Here is a 22,278-nt window from a genome sequence, read left to right on the forward strand (position 1 = left end):
ATGGAAAGCACTGCAGAGGCCAACCCGGCCTGCCTGCGGTGGTGATGCGCGCGGAGGTGACTCCACGGTCCGGCCCAGCCCGTGTGGAGCGCATGGGGACGTCACCTCTCCCAGCCTCCTCTTCCGGTTGAGTTGGGGGGTGGGGGGCGGACGGTAAAGATACCTCTGAGGATGGAGTAAGATGACATAGATGCAGGGCCTCGCACCCTTCCATTTCTGCCCTTCTCCCTCGCCCGCACGGACAGACTTAGGACTGAAGGAGGGATGGGGGCGACTCTCTTGGACCGACTACCCCCTCCAGCCTTTCAGCAAGGGAGCAGGCAGTAGGCATTGGAGCCCTGGGTTTCCTGTCCCTCGGCTCCTGCCCCAAAGGTACCTGAATGCCAGCCTCATAAGAAACCCTCATCAGAAAGGTAACCACTTTTGAGAAAGAAAACATTTAAAAAAAGACACAGAAAGCATTCTCTCTCTGCGCAGGGAAAAAGCCAGTAGGTACAGATCATAATTAATTCTAGCTTTTTGGTCACTGGATAGTAAAAAAGAAAGAACAGAAACGTTTATTGTTTTTAAGTGAAGAGTTGACTCATTGGAAAAGACCCTGATGCTGGGAAGGATGGAGGGCAGGAGGAGAAGGGGACGACAGAGGATGAGATGGCTGGCTGGCATCACCGACTGGATGGACATGAGTTTGGGTAAACTCCGGGAGTTGGTGATGGACAGGGAGGCCTGGCATGCTGCGATTCATGAGGCCGCAAAGAGTCAGACAGGACTGAGCGACTGAACTAAACTGAACCCCCAAATAAGAACAGCAAACAGGCCAGACGTGTCCAGTTCAAACCGAAACTCGATGGTGTAATTGTTGGCTGTGCTTGCATTTTATTTAAAGACTTCTTTCTCTCCCTTTGTCACTTATTTAAAAAAAAATCTAACCTCTCCAAAGCGAGACAGCTCCAACATGGTGAGTTTTAACTCCCATCTTGACATTAACCTGAATCTAGATGGGACTGCACAATAACTGTTAAGATGAATTTTGGCTAACCTTTCCTTGTCACAGACTTGAACTTTTATTATTCTATCACTTCAGGAGTATGCATTGAAAACTTTATGCCCAAGAAAATGGAATAAACATGAGAGTCAAGCCCATATCCATGTTTTATTATCAAGAGACTAAGGAAGTATTTGTAACTCCTCTTCACTTTTTTTTTCTTTTTTTAAAATGTGCTGTCTTAACCATCCAGATGCAGGAGATGGGCTACCTTATCTAGTCTCATTTGGGTGTTCTGAGTCCACAGATTGTATCTAGTTTGAAGCTATGGATATAAGTTTTCTCTTTAAGAAAACAAATCTCATCTTGAAGGTCTTTAAGCCTGGGGGGGAAAAAAACCATTCACAGGGAAAAGAAATTTTTCCTGTACTAAGTTCAACTAAGTTTAATCATTTAAAGGAAAACATGTTTTACTTCTGCCTAAGTAGCATCTAGTCATGTGACTCATAGTTTAAATATATCCAGAGCTCCCTGTGTTCACCTCCCAGGGCAATTGATTTTACTGATGGCTCTTGATTCCAACCCTGTTTCCCCAGACTTCTCTGGCTCACTGGGCTTCAGTGAGCATAACCGCCAAAGCATGTGTTCTTTCCACTCTGAGAGTGCATTTAAAATCAGCTGCATTCCAGGACTGGCTTCCATTTATTTGTGCTTAAAACCCAGATTGATTTTATTAGCACCTTCCCATAACAAGCAAACAGCCTGAATTTTCCCACACGACCAAGGCCGCCTAAGATCATATTTAGAAATAAACAAGAATCTCTTTGTCCCAAAGAGACAAAGGAATATTGGGACATTGAAAATGGATCTGATGCCTCTTAGGGAAGCATCCTGGCAGCCACACTCCTCCAGCTAAAGAACTTCTTTTTTTATATATAATTAAATGTATTTATTTTTTTATTGAAGGCCAATTGCTTCACAATATCATGTTAGTTTCTGCCAAATATCAACATGAATTAACCTATGTCCTCTCCTTCTTGAACCTCCCTCCCCATCCCACCCCTCTAGGTTGTTACAGAGCTCCCATTGGAGTTTCCTGAGTCATACAGCAAATCCCTATTGGCTATCTGTTTTACATACAGTAAAGTGTATGTTTCCATGTTACTCTCTCCATACATCCCACCCTCTCCTTCCTCCCCCTACCCCCACCCCCTGCTGTGTCCAGAAGTCTGTTCTCTATGTCTGTGTCTCCATTGCTGCCCTGCATGCAGGTTCATCAGTCACTACTAAAGGACTTCTTTATGTAGTGACTAGAGTGGTGGCTGGTGAGGGGGTGGAAGATGAAGCCCCGCTTGGGAGCTGTCTGCTTAAACTCCTGGAAAATAAGAACATCCTGCAATGAACAAAGTAAACTTTGGGAGAGAACTGCAGTTCTTGATACTTTCTGCAGGAGATGTATCCTGAGTGATGTTTCTCTTGGCAATGGGACTAGCCTGGCATCTGGAAATGAAGGAGGTCCTCTCCTTATTGCAGCCTGGGGACCACCCTCATTGCAGTAGGCTGCCAAAACCTGCCCCCTTTTCAAAGCCACACTCAAGTACCCTTCTTCCGGGACCCTCCAGATCTCTTCTCCCTCCTGAGAACCAGTATAATTTCCCACCATTCCTTCCCACCCCAAGCTATTACATAGGAGAGAGATATTGTGTGGGTGCAGGTCATTATGAATATGCAGAAGGATAATGTTTGTATTCAGATGAGAAATGAGACAGTATTTGAAACACAGGCAAGCCAGATTTCAGTTTTTAATGCTTAATCAGTAACTTGAGAGAGCCACAGTGCTATCAATTATTGCTGATACCTTTCGACGGGCAGCATCTCATATAATTGCTATTGTCTTCTTGCAAAGCTCCAAGGATTTGCATCCTGTTTCATGGGTTTCCCACAGAGAGGGGTAGGAGAAGTTGTAAGGGAGGGTCAACACCATTCATTAAGGACTATTAATGAGTTACAGAACTCTTTTGCAAGATTTACTCAGAAATAACATATCTTGCTGGTGAGAGGTTGCTGTGCAGCACCAGCTGGGAAGCCCAGTCTGGCACTTTGTGATGGCCTTGGAGGGGTGGGATGGGAGGAGGGGATGGAGGGGAGGGGGAGGGGGATGTGTGTATAATGATGGCTGATTTGCATTGTTGTGTGGCAGAAACCGACACAACATCGTAAAAAATTTTAAAACATATATTTAAATTAAAAAATAGAAAGAAAAAAAAAACATATCTTGAGTCCTCAGAATTGGCATGTTTGCATCACGATTGCTTTGGCCCATTCTATAACACTGTAAAAGATTCTGACCCCCTGCAGTAAAACATGGGTGACTTACATCCTTTTGAACAAAAGGTGGGAAACAGGATTCCTGATGCAGATTTTTCCATTAGTTGACCAGGTCTCACTGCTTAAAGAGACATCTCCGGGCTGCTGGTTCAAAAGGACAGAGCAGGCAGGGTTCGCTTCTCTTGTTCCTTGTTCCTCTAAAATTAAGATACTGAAGTTTAAAAAAAGGAAGTTCAGAAAAAGAAAAAAAAGGAGGGGGGGGGGTCGGGGAAGGAATTGTAAAAGGGAGAGAAATCCACAAATGAGAGATTTCCACATACTTTTGGAAGATGGAAAGCTGACGGTAGAGAGCTGCCAGATGAAACAGGAAGAGAAGTGATAACCTAAGATCTGCTGTCGGGGGCTGGAGGGGAAACGGGGGTCGGCCTTCTGACAGAAGAGGCTTGGGACTCTTCCTGTGGATGGTGCATCACCCCCAAACCCCTTCATGTGTGAGGGAAAGGGACCAGGTGGCCGGCGTGGCTCACTCTGCTTCTGTGTGAGGAAGACTCTTTTCCTGCTGAGCTTTTACCTGGAGTGCGGAGCTGTGTGTGTGTGGGGGGGGTTTGCTGGTCACTCTAGAGTGGGGCTTCCCCAGTATCAGATGCCCACGCGTGCCCACTGAACTGTGGTGACGGCTCCTGCGGAAGGACTGTCCTTCCCTGGGGCAGTGGACAGGGCAGGCCTCCTGACTGCGTACTTCAGTATCTGCTGGCCTTGGTGCACCCGGTCCCCTCTCCTGGCAGAGCCACTGCCCAGAGGCCACAAGCTGACTCTCCTTTCCATCAACTCATATTTTCGAGTTGGAGATTTGGAGGCCACTCAAAGCACACTCAGATTCCAGGCTTTGGTAGGGTCATTGATCACCCTGACTCATTGGAAAAGACCCTGATGCTGGGAAAGATTGAAGGCGGGAGGAGAAGGGAACAACAGAGGATGAGATGGTTGGATGGCATCACCGACTCGATGGACATGAGTCTGAGCAAATTCCGGGAGTTGGTGAGAGACAGGGAGGCCTGGCGTGCTGCAGTCCATGGGGTTGCAAAGAGTTGGACACGACTGAGCGACTGAACTGAACTGAACTGATCATCCTGAGGAAATTGTGTAGCAGTTGGGAAGGTGGGGACGGGGCAAGGAAGCCTGTGCAAATGTGGCCATTAACATGCTCTGCTTATCACAGAAGTCAAACTTTGCAATACCACTGGCTAAAAGGAGGGTGTAACATGGGACATCCCTGGTGGTCCAGTGGTTAAGAATCGCCTTGCAATGCAGTGGATGTGGGTTTGATCCCTGCTCGGGGACCTAAGATCCCACACGTGCAGGGCAACTAAACCCGTGCTACAACTACTGAGCCCATGCGCCACAACTAGAGAATCCATGCGCCCAACGCAAGATCCCACATGACACAATGAAGACCTAGTGTGCTGCCACTAGACCTGACGCAGCCAGTAAATCAACACAGTTTTTAAAAGAGTAACATACTTGAAATGTCCCACTTTAAGCTCAAACGTTGTCACCAAGAAAGGCAATTCCGCAATGTGGAAGTTGTCCTATTTGACTGGTCCATTCTGCACAGAAACAGCCTATGGTCCCAGAGAGTTGGAAAAACATACAGTTCCCCACTTCCCACTGGAGACCTGACAATGAACTAGTGAGTTAATGAGCTGAAGGGACAGAGGTCTCTGCTTAAAGCTCAGGTTAAACATTAAATCTCTTGACTTTTTTGTTCACAGCTCTTTAACTTGTCAAGTGGAGCTGAAGTCCTAGCCTGCTCACAACTGTTCCTGATGAATGCTGGTGAGCTGTTTGCACAAGTCCTCCTGTTGGGAAGGCTCTCAGGAACATAACTTCCTCCTCTAGGCCATCGAGGCTGCCCCAGTTCCCATCCAGGCTGTAACTCACTGAAGGAGCCTCTCAACAGCCTTCTGAGGTTCTCCGTTTTATGGATGCAAAGCTGAGGCTTAGAAGAGTGGGATACCTAAGTTCTCAAAGCTAGTAAATAGCAGAGCTGGGACTTGAACCCAGGTCTGTCTAGTTCACAAGGTCTTTTCATCATGCTAACTATGCCCAAATAAATGAGAAACCTAGCAGCATAGACAAGTTGACCTCTGAGTAGAAGGAACTACTACTCTGGTACCCAGGGCTACTGTGCAGGGAGGGTGACCAATGATTCCTGCTTGCCTGGGTCTGGGGGTATTTCCAGGTCATGGAATTTTCAAGCAGATGAGTAGATCACCCTCCATGTAGGGTTGTAGAGGTTGCTCATGGAACAAAAATACCAGACCAAGCAGCAAGTCGAGGCTGCAATCTAGCCACATTCCATTTGCCAAGCTGTCCCCTGGGGAGCAGAGTTGCATCCCCCTAGACAAGGGCAGCATGGGCTCACCAAGGCTCCACCAGTTCCTCTGACACTGGTGACCCAGAACTTTAAGTAGTTCAGTGATGAAGGTAATGACTTCATTTTAAACTAAGCTTTTTACCCTGTCTTACCAAAGAATTTCTCCCAATCCCTGTACACACACGCACACAGCATCAAAGCACAAAGTCCCAGTCATTTTCTTACAAACTAGTCCAGTCACAGATGGGAAAGGAATCTGGAGAAATATAGTAGATCTAAAATGCAGTGTCTGGTGGTCCCAGTACCACCAGAGGAAGCTGCAGAGGAAGCTCTGCAAATGCTTCCTCCTGGATGTAGGAGTGGGATGACTTCCCCTCATGGGACTGGATGGTCCTGGGACAATCTTGTGTGAGAAAAAGTGAGTGTGTCACTTATGGACTACAGCAGTCAATTCTTCTGAAATAGCCCCTCAAATTCTCTTTCTCCACCATGGAGACGGACCATGTTCAAGCTGGTGGCAGCTCTGTCAGTCAGCGTTCTGGAGCATCCCGCTCATGATGGATGAGCTAAAGAACTCATCTTGAGTTCTAAGAACTAAATCTTGGCTGTCCCAAGCCAGTTCCACTGGGGCTGTTTCTTCCTGTGACATAATCCAGGCTACTGTCAATGATGCTCTAAAGTAAAGACATTGACACTTGGGGCTTCCATGGTGGTCCAGTGGCTAAGACTCTGAGCTCCCAATGCTGAGGGCAGGGGGTTCGTTCCCTGATAAGGGACCTAGATCTCACATGCCCCAACTTAAAGACCCTGCATGCTGCAACAAAGATTAAAGATCCCATGTGCCACAGCTAAGACCCAGTGCAGCCAAAAAATAAATATATAATTTTAAAATTAAAAAAAATCCCCCAAATATAAAACATATTGACACTCAATTCTGTGAACGAGGCAGGGTCCTAGAGAATAAAAAAGTCAGGTTTGTAGTTTTCACAGACCACTATTTCCCTGGGGACTTAAAACATGAATATGTTTAATAAACAAGTTAGTCTTAAATATATATATATATATATATTTTTTTTTTTTAGTAAAAGTTACTTTAATGGTAGCTGTGGTGGATAATATTATGTGCCAACTTGACAGATCTAAGGGATGCCCAGATAGCTGGCAAAACATTATTTCTGGTTGTGCCTGGGAGGGTGTTTCAAGAAGAGTCAGTGGACTCAATATTGCCAAGGCCTTCACCAATGCAGTTGAGGGCCTGCAGGGAACAGAAAGTGGGGGAAGGGAAGATTCTTGCTTTCTGCTTGAGCTGGGGCATTGTCCTCTCCTGCCCATGGACACCAGCTGTCCTCATCCTCAGGCCTTCAGAGCCAGACTCACTGACATCACTGGCTTTTCTGGGTCTCCAGCTTGCAGATGGCAGATTGTGGGGCTTCTCGTTCTCTATAACCCCATGAGCCAATTCCTGTACTGTGTCCTCTTACATACATCTCTTTATGTATTCTTTTGGGCTTCCCAGGTGGCTCAGTGGTAAAGAACCTGCCTGGCAATGCAGGAGACGCAGGAGACATGGGTTCAATCTCTGGGTAGGGAAGATACCCTGGAAGAGAAAATGGCAACCCACTCCAGTATTCTTGCCTGAAAAATTCCATGGACAGAGAAGCCTAGCGGACTACAGTCCATGGGGCCTCAGAGACTGGGATACAACTGAGCATAAGTATCCTGTTGGTTCTGTTACTCTGAGAGGCCTGACTAATACAGTAAGTCACATAAAATCTCTGAGTAATGAAAGAGGCAGATTTCCTTTCCTACATTGTTTTCCCTCACTTTTTAACATAGCTTTTTATTAACTAGTGTTTTAAACTACAAAGTATGCATGCTCATGGCAGAGGAAAAAAAGTACAATGAGTGCAGAAAGATAAATGTATAAATAAAGCATGTTCTACACCACAGGCCATCCAGGTCTCCCAAGGTCATCACTGTTAACAGTTTTATTGTGTTGGCAACCCACTCCAGTATTCTTGCCTGGAGAATTTTATGGACAGAGGAGCCTGACAGGCTACATACCGTCCATGGGGTCACAAAGAGTTGGACACGATTGAAATGACTTAACACGCACACACACACATGTATCTTTTTAGTGATTCCTTTCCTGAATTCCTCCCTGGAGGAGGGCATGGCAATCCACTCCAGTATTCTTGCCTATAAAATTCCATGGACAGAGGAGCCTGGCAGGTTACAGTCGATGGGGTTGCAAAGAGTCCGACATGACTGAGCGACTAACACTTCCTACATTTCTCAAAACGTTAACACTTCTAGTGTATGAAGCTTTGCTTCAAAGACCATTTGTCAAAAAAAAAAAAAAAAAAACAGAGTTCCCTGGTGGGCCAGGGGTTAGGACTCTGCGTTTTCACTGCAGAGGGCACAGGTTCAAGACTTGTAGATCATTTGTCTTCTGAAGCCTGAAATATGTCCATCTGGCCCTTTACACAAAGTGCGTGAAGCCCGGGTTTAGTTGAAAGCGCTCTGAGTTTTGTCCCAGACGACAGGGTTTATTCATGAAAGAAAAGGAAGTTAATATTAACTACCTACAGTTTTTAGTAACTTATTTCTGCCTTCATACCTAACTCAGCGTGCTCACTTGGGGCCCCAGGTGAGATTGTCGAGTTATGAAACCCAAGGGAAAAGGTTCTTATAGACAAATAGGCCCTCTTAATATTTAAATTCCTTCTTGTGTGTGAACCAGAAACGAGATCTGAAAGTCACCTCTCTTTTACTACTTCTAGATTTTATTTTTTCTCTACAGATAAAATGTTATCAGCATTTCCCTTCCTGTTCTTTCTCTTATTTAGATACAAATAAAAAGTCTTTCCGAGTTTTTGCAAGTATCAACCCTAGGAATATATTAAGAGTTATTTTTAATCTACTAAGGAATACTTATCCAAATATGTTTTGATTATTTAAACTGAAAGCAAACTTACACCAAAATGAAATCACCAGAAAAGAAACTCAGTCTGTTTGAACAAGTATATATCCCACAGAAATGCAGTTTGACTCAATTCTATAAGCACTTGTAAAGCTTTTACCATGTGATAAACTTGGGGAATATATAAATAAATGATTCATAGTCCCTGGCTTCAGGAACTCAGAGACCAGTGAGGGAGACAGCCGTGTTCAAAAATTAAAATAAAGAGAGAAATGTGACATAACAGGTATAAATACTGAGGAAAGACAATGTAAATGAGTTAGTAAGTAAGTCTAGGAGAGGTCAATAAAGCATCATGGAGAAAACACTAGAGCTGGGTGTTAAAACAAGGAGAGTTTCCAAAATGCAGATGAGAAAGGATCAAGATGTGGAAGGACATATGGATGCTCCCTATGCTGGGGGGTGAGGAGGGATATGAGAGTTGGTGCCTCTGGTCCAATGCCCTCCTGGTCCTTAGCTTACTGCTATAGTGGGGAAGGCAGCACTCTGATTTTTTAAAAAGAATCCTGCATTTGGTACAAAATGAAATCCTAAGTTAAACGATGGCTTCTCCAGCCCCAGACCGTCACCCCCTCCTGGGACAGACAGATGTCATTCTGCCACTCAGAGCACACGGTCCTCCACATGTGGCAGCCACGGCGAGGAGGTGCACACAGCAAAGACTGGGGTGTGGGGTCGGCCCTGAGGGAGCCTCGGGTAGGGCATGCTCAGTACAGAGTCCTGAAACAGGAAAAGTGGCTCCTGCGGGGTCCCCTGGGAAAGATTTCAGAGCTATAGTTTATTGAGAGCTACGATGCCCTGGGCACCCTGTGAGGTTCTGATGGTTTGACCCTTGGGAGCATCACGGGGTAGATTCTGCGGTCCTCCGTTTGATGGATGGGGCACTGAGGCTCAGAGAGTCCACGACACTTGCCCACAGTCACACAGTTAATCAGTGCTGGAGCCTCCGGTGGTCTTGCTACAAATCCCTCCTGGTCCCCAACACCTGTCCTAACACTGAGCCCAGGTACCTGGGCCCTGGCTGTCCCTCCATTACCAACGAGCCACCCTAACTAGCAGAGCAGCAGACGGTGACACAAACGGCTTTGGTGACAGTTTTAAAGCATGTGCTCCTCTCCTCTGAGGAGCCTTTTTCCTAGACCAGGGTGTATCAGCATCTTCCAGACCCTGGGGAGATCCCAGTCCATTTTTCAGTTTCGACCTGGCACCCGCATACCCTCTCCAGCGCGGCCCCACCCCCAGGAGAGCTTCATCTGACTGTGCCTGGAGCCGCCACGAGCACTGCCATGACATCATGCCTCTCTAGGTCCAAGTAAGAGCTGAACACCAGCTGCTCTGAAAGCAAACTTTGGTTGCCATGGTAACTAGGCCATCAGCCTCTTCCTGACTTCAACGGTGCCAGCAACACCACTGTGTCTCAGCTCCAAAAGGCGCCTGCAACAGCTCACTGTCTGGCTGGGCACAGCGGGGGCGGAACTCCCGTGGTCGGGGTGAGATGAGGTGAGGGGAGTGAGGAGGGTGGGGGCCAAGGAGGAGCTGCAGAAAGGCCTCTCCTTACTGGTTGCCATGTTCTTCAGCCTCAGGGAAAATTTCACAGTCAGTGCTTTGATCCTGACCGAGGGGCCCTCCCTTTCCTTAACCATCTGTGTTTTGTTGGGGAAACACAAGCGGTGGGGGGATGTTTCTCTGCTTCTTAGACCCAGCTCTGTGGATTGGAAGTGGCCGTGGTGACCAGGGGGGTTGGTGGTCCTCGGGTGTGGTGCCCAGGGCAGGGAGACACCCAGCTTGGGTTGCGCCTCTCTTGGGATGGGGGGTGGGCTCCCTGGGTGGTTGACCAGAGCTCCACCCTAGCCCCAGACTCCTGCTCCGACCTGGGGCCCAAGGAGAAAGGACAGAGGTGCCAGGCAACTGCCAAGGAGACAGAGAAACCGTCTCAGGTTGAAGGAGAGTAAGGAGACGTGACAGAAAACTCAGGGAGGGACCCTGTATCATAAAAATGACAGTACAGTAGGGCACAGGGAACCCTGCTCAATGTTACGTGGCAGCCTGGAGGAGAGGGGAGAAGCGATACACATGTTAGGTAGTTAGAATAGGAAAAAGGAGTCCAAAGTAGTGATGGCTAAAAGACAAAGAGAGGGAAAAGCCCCCCAAAATAGTAAAAGGAATGTCCGAGGACCAGAGTGAGAACCTCAGGTGAAACACACAGCCCTCCTGGCTAGCCCAATTTACATAGGGCAGGCTCGGGGGAAGAAGAAAAAAAATATAAAAAGAGGAGCCAAAATTGAACCACTCTCTTCTTTTCAGTCAGCCCGCCCTCACGCCTCAAGGCTGTATTTTCCTTTGCTTGCCAAATAAAACTGAGCTGTAACCGAGCTGTAACACTGGTCCGCCGCTTCAAATTTTTCTGTGGCGAGACAGAACCAAGGAAATTACACACTCCCTGCTGCTGCTGCTGCTGCTAAGTCGCTTCAGTCGTGTCCGACTTTGTGCGACCCCATAGATGGCAGCCCACCAGGCTCCGCCGTCCCTGGGATTCTCCAGGCAAGAATACTGGAGTGGGTTGCCATTTCCTTCTCCAGTGCATGAGAGTGAAAAGTGAGAGTGAAGTCGCTCAGTCGTGTCCGACCCTTAGCGACCCCGTGGACTGCAGCCTACCAGGCTCCTCTGTCCATGGGATTTTCCAGGCAAGAGTACTGGAGTGGGGTGCCATTGCCTTCTCCGACACACTCCCTAGACACATGTATATGTATGGCTGAGTCCTTTTGCTGTCCACCTGAAACTATCACAATATTGTTAATCGGCTATTCTCCTATATAAAGTAAAAAGTTAAAAAAAAAAAAGGCAGTGGGGGAAAACTCTGGAAATCTGCATAAAGTCTGCAGTGTAGTTAGCAGTGTTGCACCAAAGTTGATGTCTTATTTTTGTAATTTTTCTGTGGTTATGCCACATGTTAACAGCAGGGGGAGCTGGGTGCAGTATAGAAACTGTACAATTCATATCTTCTATAAGCCTGAAATTATTTCAAAATAAAAAGTTTCTAAAAGTGTGTATTTTTCTTCATGGAAATAAAAGGAGGTGCTGGCTTCAGTATCTCAGCACCCTGTAAAATAATTTTGTCACACTGCCTATGTGTTTGCCCCTCTAATTCTGGCACAGCCATGCCACCCAGATCACTGGGCAAAGGTCTAGAGAGACCATGGACAACAGAGACGAGAACTGGCCTCTTCTTTAAAAAAAAAACCACAACTTTTGATTTTGTATTGGGGTATAGCCAGTTAACAATGTTGTGACAGTTTCAGGTGAACAGTAAAGGGATTCAGCCAAACATATGCATGTAACCATTCTCCCCCAAACTTCCCTCCTCATCCAGCCTGCCACATAACACTGAGCAGGGTTCCCTGTGCTATACAGTAGGTCCTTCTTGGTTGTCCAGGTAAAATATAGCAGTGTGCACATGTCCATCCCAAACTCTCTAACTATCCCTTCCCCCTAGCAACCGTAAGTTCGGAGAACTGGCCTCTTCTTAATGCTACAGCATCCTTTTAAATTCCCTATTATTCCAGTTACTCAGTTACTTGGGGGTCCTCCTTGACTCCTCTCTGCTAAGTCGCTTCAGTCGTGTCCAACTCTGTGCGACCCCATAGACGGCAGCCCACCAGGCTCCCCTGTCCCTGGGATTATCCAGGCAGGAATACTGGAGTGGGTTGCCATTTCCTTCTCCAGTGTGACTCCTCTCACATCCCCCCTTTAAACCACCAGCAATTCCCTTAGTTCTGCCTTCTGACTCCATATCTAGAATCTGGCCCCTTCTCACCGCCTCCATTGCCCTCTCTCACCTCTCTTCAGCCTCCCTGGACTCCTTGCTCATCCTCAGCCATGCCAAACACACACACCTCAGGGCCTTTGCACTGACTGTGTCTGCCTCACTCTTCCAGAAAGCTGTACAGCTCATATCCATCCATATCTCACCCCCCGCAGTGTCCCCTCCCATTTCATTATCACAAGGCAGCTTATTCTAAATTAAATCTCCCCTCCTACACTTCAGATCCTCTTTATTTGGCTCTATTTTCTTTCCATAGCCCATTCTCCTTCTAACATACAATTTGATATACTTATTATGTTGATAATTTGCTTCTGTTTTTCTCCTGCTAGAATACAAGCTCCCAGGGTGGTTGGCCCTTGGTAACTATTTGCCGAGTCAGTGATTAGTGTGAGAGAAGTCACTCTTTCTCTCCAGGGACAAGCACGGGCAAACTGTTCAGAGAACTGTTCTGTTGTAGGTGTTTGTTTCTCCAGAGCAGAAATATGTCACATGTACATGGTTCTGCCAAGCCCAACCCAGAAATAGGGTCTGTTCTCAAGTGTCAGCTTTATGGAGTAGTGGCACCTTGGAAGGGGAGACACTCAGGTGCGACTCTGACACCGTCTCTGTAGCTTAATCTCATGGTGCCTCAGTCTCCTCATCCATCAAATGGGCATTAATAGTACTTACCTCATCAAGCTGCTGTGAGAAGTGAATAAAATTAAATGTGGTCATGCATGTCAAGCCATCAGCACAGAACAGCGTCTAGCCCGTAACAAGCTCAAAGAATGTGATCTCAAATGCATTTGTAAAAGGTGACTGTTTAAAATCCAAAATACATTTTCCCAGAGAATGAATAGAAAAAGCTAATTATTCCTTAGAGCTCATGAGAAGAGTTTGGTGATTGAACTGAGGATGTATAATCAGCCTAAGGCTGATCCCAGTTCTGTGAACATTCATTGGGGACACGCTGGCCAGTGCAGCCATGACAGGCAGGACTTACTTCTTAATCGCTGCACAACTTGGTTTTGCCTGCTGGCTCCAGACTCATCTTATCGATAGGATCAGAAAGTAAAGTAGGGCAGAACTCAAAGAACCTTTAGCAATGCATGCGTGCGCGCTAAGTCACTTCAGTCATGTTCGACTCTTTGTGAACCCCGTGGACTGTAGCCCTCCAGGCTCCTCTGACCACAGGACTCTCCAGGCAGGAATACTGGAGTGGGTTGCCATGCCCTCCTCTGGGGGACCTTTCCTACCCAGGGATCAAACCAGCGTCCCCTATGCCTCCTGCACTGGCAAGCAGGTTCTTTACCCCTAGCACCACCAAGGAAGCTTACCCTTAGCAACAACAGTCTAAATGCCACCCTTCGGCATGATCAAGCTGAGGCCTGGAGAGGGTGCAAATGCTGTGCCCAGGGTCATACAGCTGGCATGCGCCCCACACCGCTTCCCTCCTCCAAGCTCCATGTCCTGCTGTAAGGACTGAATGAAGCCCGTGGATGAAGCATCTTAACCACGTGCCTGTTGCACAGCTTTCCAGCGTCACCAGCTGGTGAGGGAGAGGAATTCAACACAGTTCTGTCTGCTTCCAGAATCATCTTTCTGATGCTCTTCACCTCAACCACATTAATAACTGACTATAGTGAAAGTGAAAGTCACTCAGTTGTGTCCGACTCTTGCAACCCCATGGACTATGCAGTTCATGGAATTCTCCATGACCAGAATACTGGAGTGGGTAGCCTTTCCCTTCTCCAGGGGATCTTCCCAATCCAGGGATCGAACCCAGGTCTCCTGCATTGCAGACAGATTCTTTACCAGCTGAGCCACAAGGGAAGCCCAACAATACTGGAATAGGTAGCCTATTCTTTCTCCAGCGGATCTTCCCGACCTGGGAATCGAACTGGGGTCTCCTGCATTGCAGACGGATTCTTTAGCAACTGAGCTATCAGGGAAGCCCATAACTGGCTATGCATGGATTAAAATGTCTCCTTTGTAATAAACACATGGCCTGGTGCCTTCTATACAGTGAACGACTATGCCACTGCTCTCGGCCTCGGCACGTGAGGCCTGAGCTTCCTTCTTCTGTGTCTTACTCTTTCTGTCATGTTTTCATATCACGGTCGCGCTCACAGCTTCTGGAGAGCAACAAGGCTGCTTTCTGTTTGGCTCTCAGCCTTGAGCGGAAAAAACTTGTTTGCGTCCCAAAGGCCAAGCACGCCCCCTGCTGACCACTAGTGGGATACTTTCTCCAGGACAAGAATCCCAGTTGGAGCTGAGTAAGGCAAATAGATGGGGTGAAAATGGAAACAGTGGCAGATTTTATTTTGAGGGGCTCCAAAATCACTGTGGACGGTGACTGCAGCCATGAAATTAAAAAACACTTGCTCCTTAGAAGAAAAGCTATGACAAACCTAGACAGCATATTAAAAAGCAGAGACATTACCTTGTCAACAAAGGTCCATCTAGTCAAAGCTATGGTTTTTCCAGTAATCATGTATGGATGTGAGAGTTGGACTATAAAGAAAACTGAGCGCCGAAGAATTGATGTTTTTGAACTGTGGTTCTGGAGAAGACTCTTGAGAGTTCCTTGGACAGCAAGGAGATTCAACCAGTCAATCCTACAGGAAATCAACCCTGAATAGTCATTGGAAGCACAGATGCTAAAGTTCCAATACTTTGGCCACCTGATGTGAAGAGCCAACTCATTGGAAAAGACGCGGATGCTGGGAAAGATTGAAGGCAGGAGGAGAAGGGGGCAACAGAATATGAGATGGTTGGATGGCATCATCGACTCAACAGACATGAGTTTGAGCAAACTCTGAGAGATGGTGATGGACACGGAAGCCTGGCATGCTGCAGTCCATGGGGTTGCAGAGAGTCAGACATGACTTAGGGACTGAAGAACAACAAGGGGGCTCCCAGAACCTCCACATGGGAGAGGTGGAGGGGCTGTCACCTGCCCCTAAATTGAGGGGGTGGGAGTGGCTGTGGACCTTGACTGATGCCCTTTGGAAAGCCACTGTTTGGAATGAGTTGTATGTTAAATCTCACGAGCCATGCGGGCCTTGTAAGGACCCACACTTCTGCTCTGTGCCAGACGTGACAGGTGAAGACAAAGGGCATCAGGACCAGCACAGAGTGTGGGACCCCAGCATCCTGGCCCCCGTCTGCACTCTCTCCATGACCTCATCCTTATCCTTCTACTTCCTGGGACATTTTCTGGCCCCTTTGGGTTATGTCTACCCACCCTAAGTGTGATTCTGCAGGTTTCTGAAAATGTGCATCAGCCAGGCCCAGTCACCACCTGTCTAATCTCCCCCCTGCTGCCCAGGGCTGAGCCCAGATAAGCCTCCCATCAGGCGCAGGCAGAGAGGAGAGCAACGCCTCCCCGGTCTCCCCGGGCAACGCAGCAGTGGGCCTTTTGGGTGAGGGGTACAGGGCGGGGGCCTTGGAAACTCCTGGAGCAAATTCACAAGCATCATAAGAGCTCCCATTTTCTGAGGATCGCAGCGTGCCAGGCACTGTGTCAGACCTGCCGTGGATCCTCACTTAAGCCTCACAACAACCTATTGCAGTGCAGATACCCATTTCACAGATGAGGGAGGTAAAACGGGATGGAAAAGCAGCTTGTCCAGTTACACAGCCAGGAGGTGGCAGGGAGGATCTGCCTCGGGGTGTCTGGCTCCAAAGGCCCCCACCGTTTCCATGTCCACCTCACGTGAATCTGGTCTCTTGTCAACATTTTTTACTGAATGGTGTCATGTGATATGCAACAGATAATAGTATCAATTTTGTTTCAAACTCTACATGGTCCACTTATTAAAATACTCCTACAAAAGTTAATGCTGGAAATGTACATAAAAACCACAACTTTTTTTTTTTTTAATATTTGTCTATTTGTCTGTGATGGGTCTTAGCTGTGACATTCAGGAGGCGGCATGTGGGATCCTGTTCTCCAACCAGGGATCTAACTGAAGCCCCCTGCATTGGGAGCTCAGAGTTCCAGCCAGTGGATCACCAGGGAAGTCCCTCTTTTTTAAAAAAATGTGAAATAATGTGTTGACAAGGAGATGAAGAAGTTGGAACCCTTGTGCACTCTTGGTGGGAATATAAAATGATGCAGCCACGGTGGAAAACAATATGGCAGTTGTTCAAAAAATAAAAAATTAGATTACTCTCTGTACTTGAGAACACTTTTTTTTTTTTTGGCTGTGTGACACATGGGATCTCAGTTCCCCTACCAGGGATAGAACGCGTGCCCCTTGCATCAGAAGCTGGGAGTCTTAACCACTGGACTGCCAGGGAAGTCCCCCTAAAGACATTTTTTTTTAATGAGGAAGAAAAACATGCCATGTCTTCTGATAACAATGCCAAAGAATGTTCAAACTACTGCAATAAAAACAGAGAGTGGAAACTTAAAGATATCCCAAACTGAAATCAAACCAACATGGATAATTAAAATTTTTGACCTTGTAAGTAATTCAGATCAACGTGTTCAAATAGGTGTGTAGCATTGATGAGACAATGCTACAGGCCTATTAGAACAGCTGAAATAATAAAACACTGGTGATACCAAGTGCCAATGCAGGGGACACGGGTCTGATCCCTGGTCCGGGAAGATTCCATGTGCTGTAGAGCAACTGAGCCCCTGTGCCACTACGATTGAGCTCACGCGTTGCAAGTGCTGAAGCCCACGCGCCCAGAGCCCGTGTTCTGCAACAAGAGAAATCACTGCAATGAAAGCCCACACCAAGCTGAAACCAAGAGTAGTCCCCGCTCGCTGCAACTAGAAAAAGCCTGCAGGCAGCAATGAAGACTGAGTGCAACCAAAAATAAATAAATAAATTATATATTTTTTTAAAAAGACAACTATTAAGGACTAACCCAGGGAGTTTCCTTCTGGTGACACAACAGTTCTGCATCCTGATTTGGTGATGATTATTCAAATCTACACATGCGATAATATTTCCAAGAACCATGTACACACACACACATGAATGCATGTAATAACTGGTAAAATGTACATGTGGTAACTGGTGAAATTATCAAATAAGGTTGATAATTTACCTAACAGGATTGCACCAGTGCCAGCTTCCTGGTTTTAACAATGCACAATGGTTGTGTAAGGTAGGATCAGATTCCTGGTTTTAACAACGCACGATGGTTGTGTAAGGTAGGATCAGATTCCTGGTTTTAACAATGCACGATGGTTGTGTAAGGTGTGAAGGGAACCTGGGTGAAATACACAAGAACCCTGTTCTAATTTTGCAGTTTCTTGTGTGTCTTGAATTCTTTCAAAATAAAAACTTATCATTTCGGAAAAAAAGAGAAAAAAGATATAAATGAAAAATCACGAAATATAACTGCAACATATATTACAGAAAAAAGAAGTGCCATTCAAAACGTATAGAGCTCCTATAAATCACCATGAAAATAAATAGCTCAATCTATAGTCAGCAAAAACAAGACCGGGAGCTGACTGTGGCTCAGATCATGAATTCCTTATTGCCAAATTCAGACTGAAATTGAAGAAAGTGGAGAAAACCACTAGGCCATTCAGGTATGACCTAAATTAAATCCCTTATGACTATACAGTGGAAGTGAGAAATAGATTTAACGGACTAGATCTGATAGACAGAGTGCCTGATGAACTATGGACGGAGGTTCGTGACATTGTACAGGAGACAGGAATCGGGACCATTCCCAAGAAAAAGAAATGCAAAAAAGCAAAATGGCTGTCTGAGGAGGCCTTACAAATAGCTGTGAAAAGAAGAGAAGCGAAAAGCAAAGGAGAAAAGGAAAGTTATACCCATTTGAATGCAGAGTTCCAAAGAATAGCAAGGAGAGATAAGAAAGCCTTCCTCAGCAATCAATGCAAAGAATTAGAGGAAAATAATAGAACAGGAAAGACTAGAGATCTCTTAAAGAAAATTAGAGATACCAAGGGAACATTTCATGCAAAGATGGACTCAATAAAGGGCAGAAATGGTAGGGACCTAACAGAAGCAGAAGATATTAAGAAGAGGTGGCAAGAATACACAGAAGAACTGTACAAAAAATATCTTCACGACCCAGATAATCATGATGGTGTGATCACTCACCTAGAGCCAGACATCCTGGAATGTGAAGTCAAGTGGGCCTTAGAAAGCGTCACTACGAACAAAGCTAGAGGAGGTGATGGAATTCCAGATGAGCTATTTCAAATCCTGAAAGATGATGCTGTGAAAGTGCTGCTCTCGATATGGCAGCAAATTTGGAAAACTCAGCAGCGGCCACAGGACTGGAAAAGGTCAGTTTTCATTCCAATCTCAAAGAAAGGCAATGCCAAAGAATGCTCAAGCTACCACACAATTGCACTCATCTCACACGCTAGTAAAGTAATGCTCAAAATTCTCCAAGCCAGGCTTCAGCAATACGTGAACTGTGAACTTCCAGATGTTCAAGCTGGTTTTAGAAAAGGCAGAGGAACCAGAGATCAAATTGCCAACATCTGCTGGATCATCAAAAAAGCAAGAGAGTTCCAGAAAAACATCTATTTCTGCTTTCTTGACTATGCCAAAGCCTTTGACTGTGTGGATCACAATAAACTGTGGAAAATTCTGAAAGAGATGGGAATACCAGACCACCTGACCTGCCTCCTGAGAAACCTGTATGCAGGTCAGGAAGCAACAGTTAGAACTGGACATGAAACAACAGACTGGTTCCAAATAGGAAAAGGAGTACGTCAAGGCTATACATTGTCACTCTGCTTATTTAACTTTTATGCAGAGTACATCATGAGAAATGCTGGGCTGGAGGAAGCATAAGCTGGAATCAAGATTGCCAGGAGAAATATTAATAACCTCAGATATGCAGATGACACTACCCTTATGGCAGAAAGTGAAGAAGAACTAAAGAGCCTCTTGATGAAGTGAAAGAGGAGAGTGAAAAAGTTGGCTTAAAGCTCAACATTCAGAAAACTAAAATCATGGCATCCGGTCCCATCACTTCATGGCAAATAGATGGGGAAACAGTGGGTGACTTTATTTTTTGGGGCTCCAAGATCACTGCAGATGGTGATTGCAGCCATGAAATTAAAAGACGCTTACTCCTTGGAAGGAAAGTTATGACCAACCTAGATAGCATATTAAAAAGCAGAGACATTACTTTGTCAACAAAGGTCCATCTAGTCAAGGCTATGGTTTTTCCAGTGGTCATGTATGGATGTGAGAGTTGGACTGTGAAGAAAGCTGAGCACCAAAGAATTGATGCTTTTGAACTGTGGTGTTGGAGAAGACTCTTGAGAGTCCCTTGGACTGCAAGGAGATCCAACCAGTCCATCCTAAAGGAGATCAGTCCTGGGTGTTCATTGGTAGGACTGCTGTGGAAGCTGAAATACTTTGGCCACCTGATGCGAAGAGCTTACTCATTTGAAAAGACCGTGATGCTGGGAAAGATTGAGGGCAGAAGGAGAAGGGGACGACAGAGGATGAGATGGTTGGATGGCATCATTGACTCAATCAACATGGGTTTGGGTAAACTCAGGGAGTTGGTGATGGACAGGGAGGCCTGGCATGCTGTGGTTCATGGAGTTGCAGAGTCGGACACGACTGAGCGACTGAACTGAACTGAATCAATATGTGGACAAATATCAGGAAGTTCAGAGAAGAAATATAAATGTCCATATGTCTACACTCAACCTCACTAATAATCAAATACATTCAGATTAAGACAAGGAAATCTGAGTTTCCATCCATAAAGACTGATGGATACAGAGAAAGAGCCACTCCCAGGCACTGCCAGTGAGAGTAGGGATTGGCCAACAGTCTAACCCACAGCTTGGTGGCACCTATCCAAATTTTAAACACTTACCTCACTGGATCCAGTAATTCTGCTTCTAGGAAACACAAAGATATACGTTGTAGCATCATTTATAACAGTAAAAAACTGGAGATGGATTGCATACTTGTTACGGGGGGCTGGTTAGACAAACAGCAATAATGGCAACTACTACTAACTTGTAGCTTTCAAAGTTCCAGGAACTTTCCTGAGTATTTTACATGTAGTAACTCAGTTTAATCCTCACAACATCCTATGAGGTAGGTTCTAAACATTGTTATTATGCCTGTTTTACCACTGGGGAGACGGGCCAGTGAGGAGCTGATGATGGAAGCATGACATCTACTCAAGAAAGACAAAGAAGTTCTTACTCTCCCCACTTTTCCTTTGATTATAAAACTGTAAGTTTTACTTACCTCCAATAAGTTCTTGGGGGTGTGGCATCCCTTTGCCCACCTGACTGTAAACCTTACAAGCATCTTATTCTAATAAGCCAATTCTTATCTATCACTTTGCCTCTCACTGAATTCTTTTCTGCTCTGAGACATAGAGAACTGAGATACAGGAGCTCTTCGGAGCCCCTGAAATGACACCAAATAGTTTCAAAAATCATTCTGCTCCTGGAGTAGAAAATAGCCACCCACTCCAGTCTTCTGCTTGGAAAATCCCTTGGACAGAGGAGCCTGAGAGGGCGGCTACAGCCCACGGGGTTGCAAAGAGTTGGACATGACGGAGCACGCACAACTTGGAGATGCTGAGATAGGCAGGATCAGTCTTCCTAACTCCTGGAGATAGAAACCTGAGACCCAGGGAAATTCTGTAACTTTCTCAGGATCACACAGCTGTGGTGTGTCCCCACCAAGCCTGATTCTAGAGCCTATGCTATTTTTTTATATCAGCATTTCCTAAATTATGTTTTGTTCCTTGAAATATATGTTTTCGTAAGCAAAAAAAAAGAAAAAAAAACTTCATTGTGCTCTACACATACACAGTGCTGTATGTCAACTATATCTCAATGAAACTGGAAGAAAAAAGCATACTTAGGAACTGCACAGCCAGAGGGGCCACCCTTAGCCCCCACACCCCAGCCAGGGGACGTGTGTCTTACAAAGCTCTTCCTCTGGCTGGGGCTCCTTTTTCCCTTGAGGTGAAGGTGAAGCTTCCAGGAGGATGCAGAAGGTGCTGACTTATGTAGGGGGACCACCTTCTCCAGAGCTCTCCAAGGCCAGCTCTACCCTGGGCAGCTGATACCCTTCCCAGGTGAACAAAGTAAACTAACTTCAAAAGAAAAACAATATATACAGAGTGAAGTAAGCCAGAAAGAAAAACAACAATACAGTATACTAATGCATATATATGGAATTTGAAAGATGGTAACGATAACCCTATATGCGAGACAGAATAAGAGACACAGATGCATGGAACAATTTTATGGACTCTGAGGGAGAAGGGGAGGGTGGGACGTTCTGGGAGAATAGCATTGAAACATGTATATTATCATATGTGAAACAGAACACCATTCCATGTTCGATGCATGTGACAAGGGCTCAGGGCCGGGGCAATGGGATGATCCAGAAGGATGGGATGGGGAGGGAGGTGGGTGGGGGGTCCAGGAAGGGGAACACATGTAAACCCATGGCTGATTCATGTCAATGTATGGCAAAAACTATTACAATATTGTAAAGTAATTAGCCCCCAACTAAAATAAATAAATTTATAAAAAAAAAAATAAAAATAAATATATATTTGATCACGAAAAAAAAAAAAAAAAGAAAAACAATAAACTAGATTACGTGCATGTACCTGCTCAGTCGTGTCCAACTCTTTGCGACCCAATAAGACAGTAGCCCACCAGGCTCTTCTGTCCATGAGATTTCCCAGGCAAGAATACTGGAGCGGGCTGTCATTTCCTTCTCCAGGGGATCTTGCCAACCCAGGGATCAAACCAGCATCTCCTGCATCTACTGCCATTGGCAGGCAATTCT

The sequence above is a fragment of the Giraffa tippelskirchi genome, chromosome 4 (assembly GCF_054371585.1).
Source record: "Giraffa tippelskirchi isolate mGirTip1 chromosome 4, T2T-mGirTip1v1.2.pri, whole genome shotgun sequence".
NCBI lineage: Eukaryota > Metazoa > Chordata > Mammalia > Artiodactyla > Giraffidae > Giraffa > Giraffa tippelskirchi.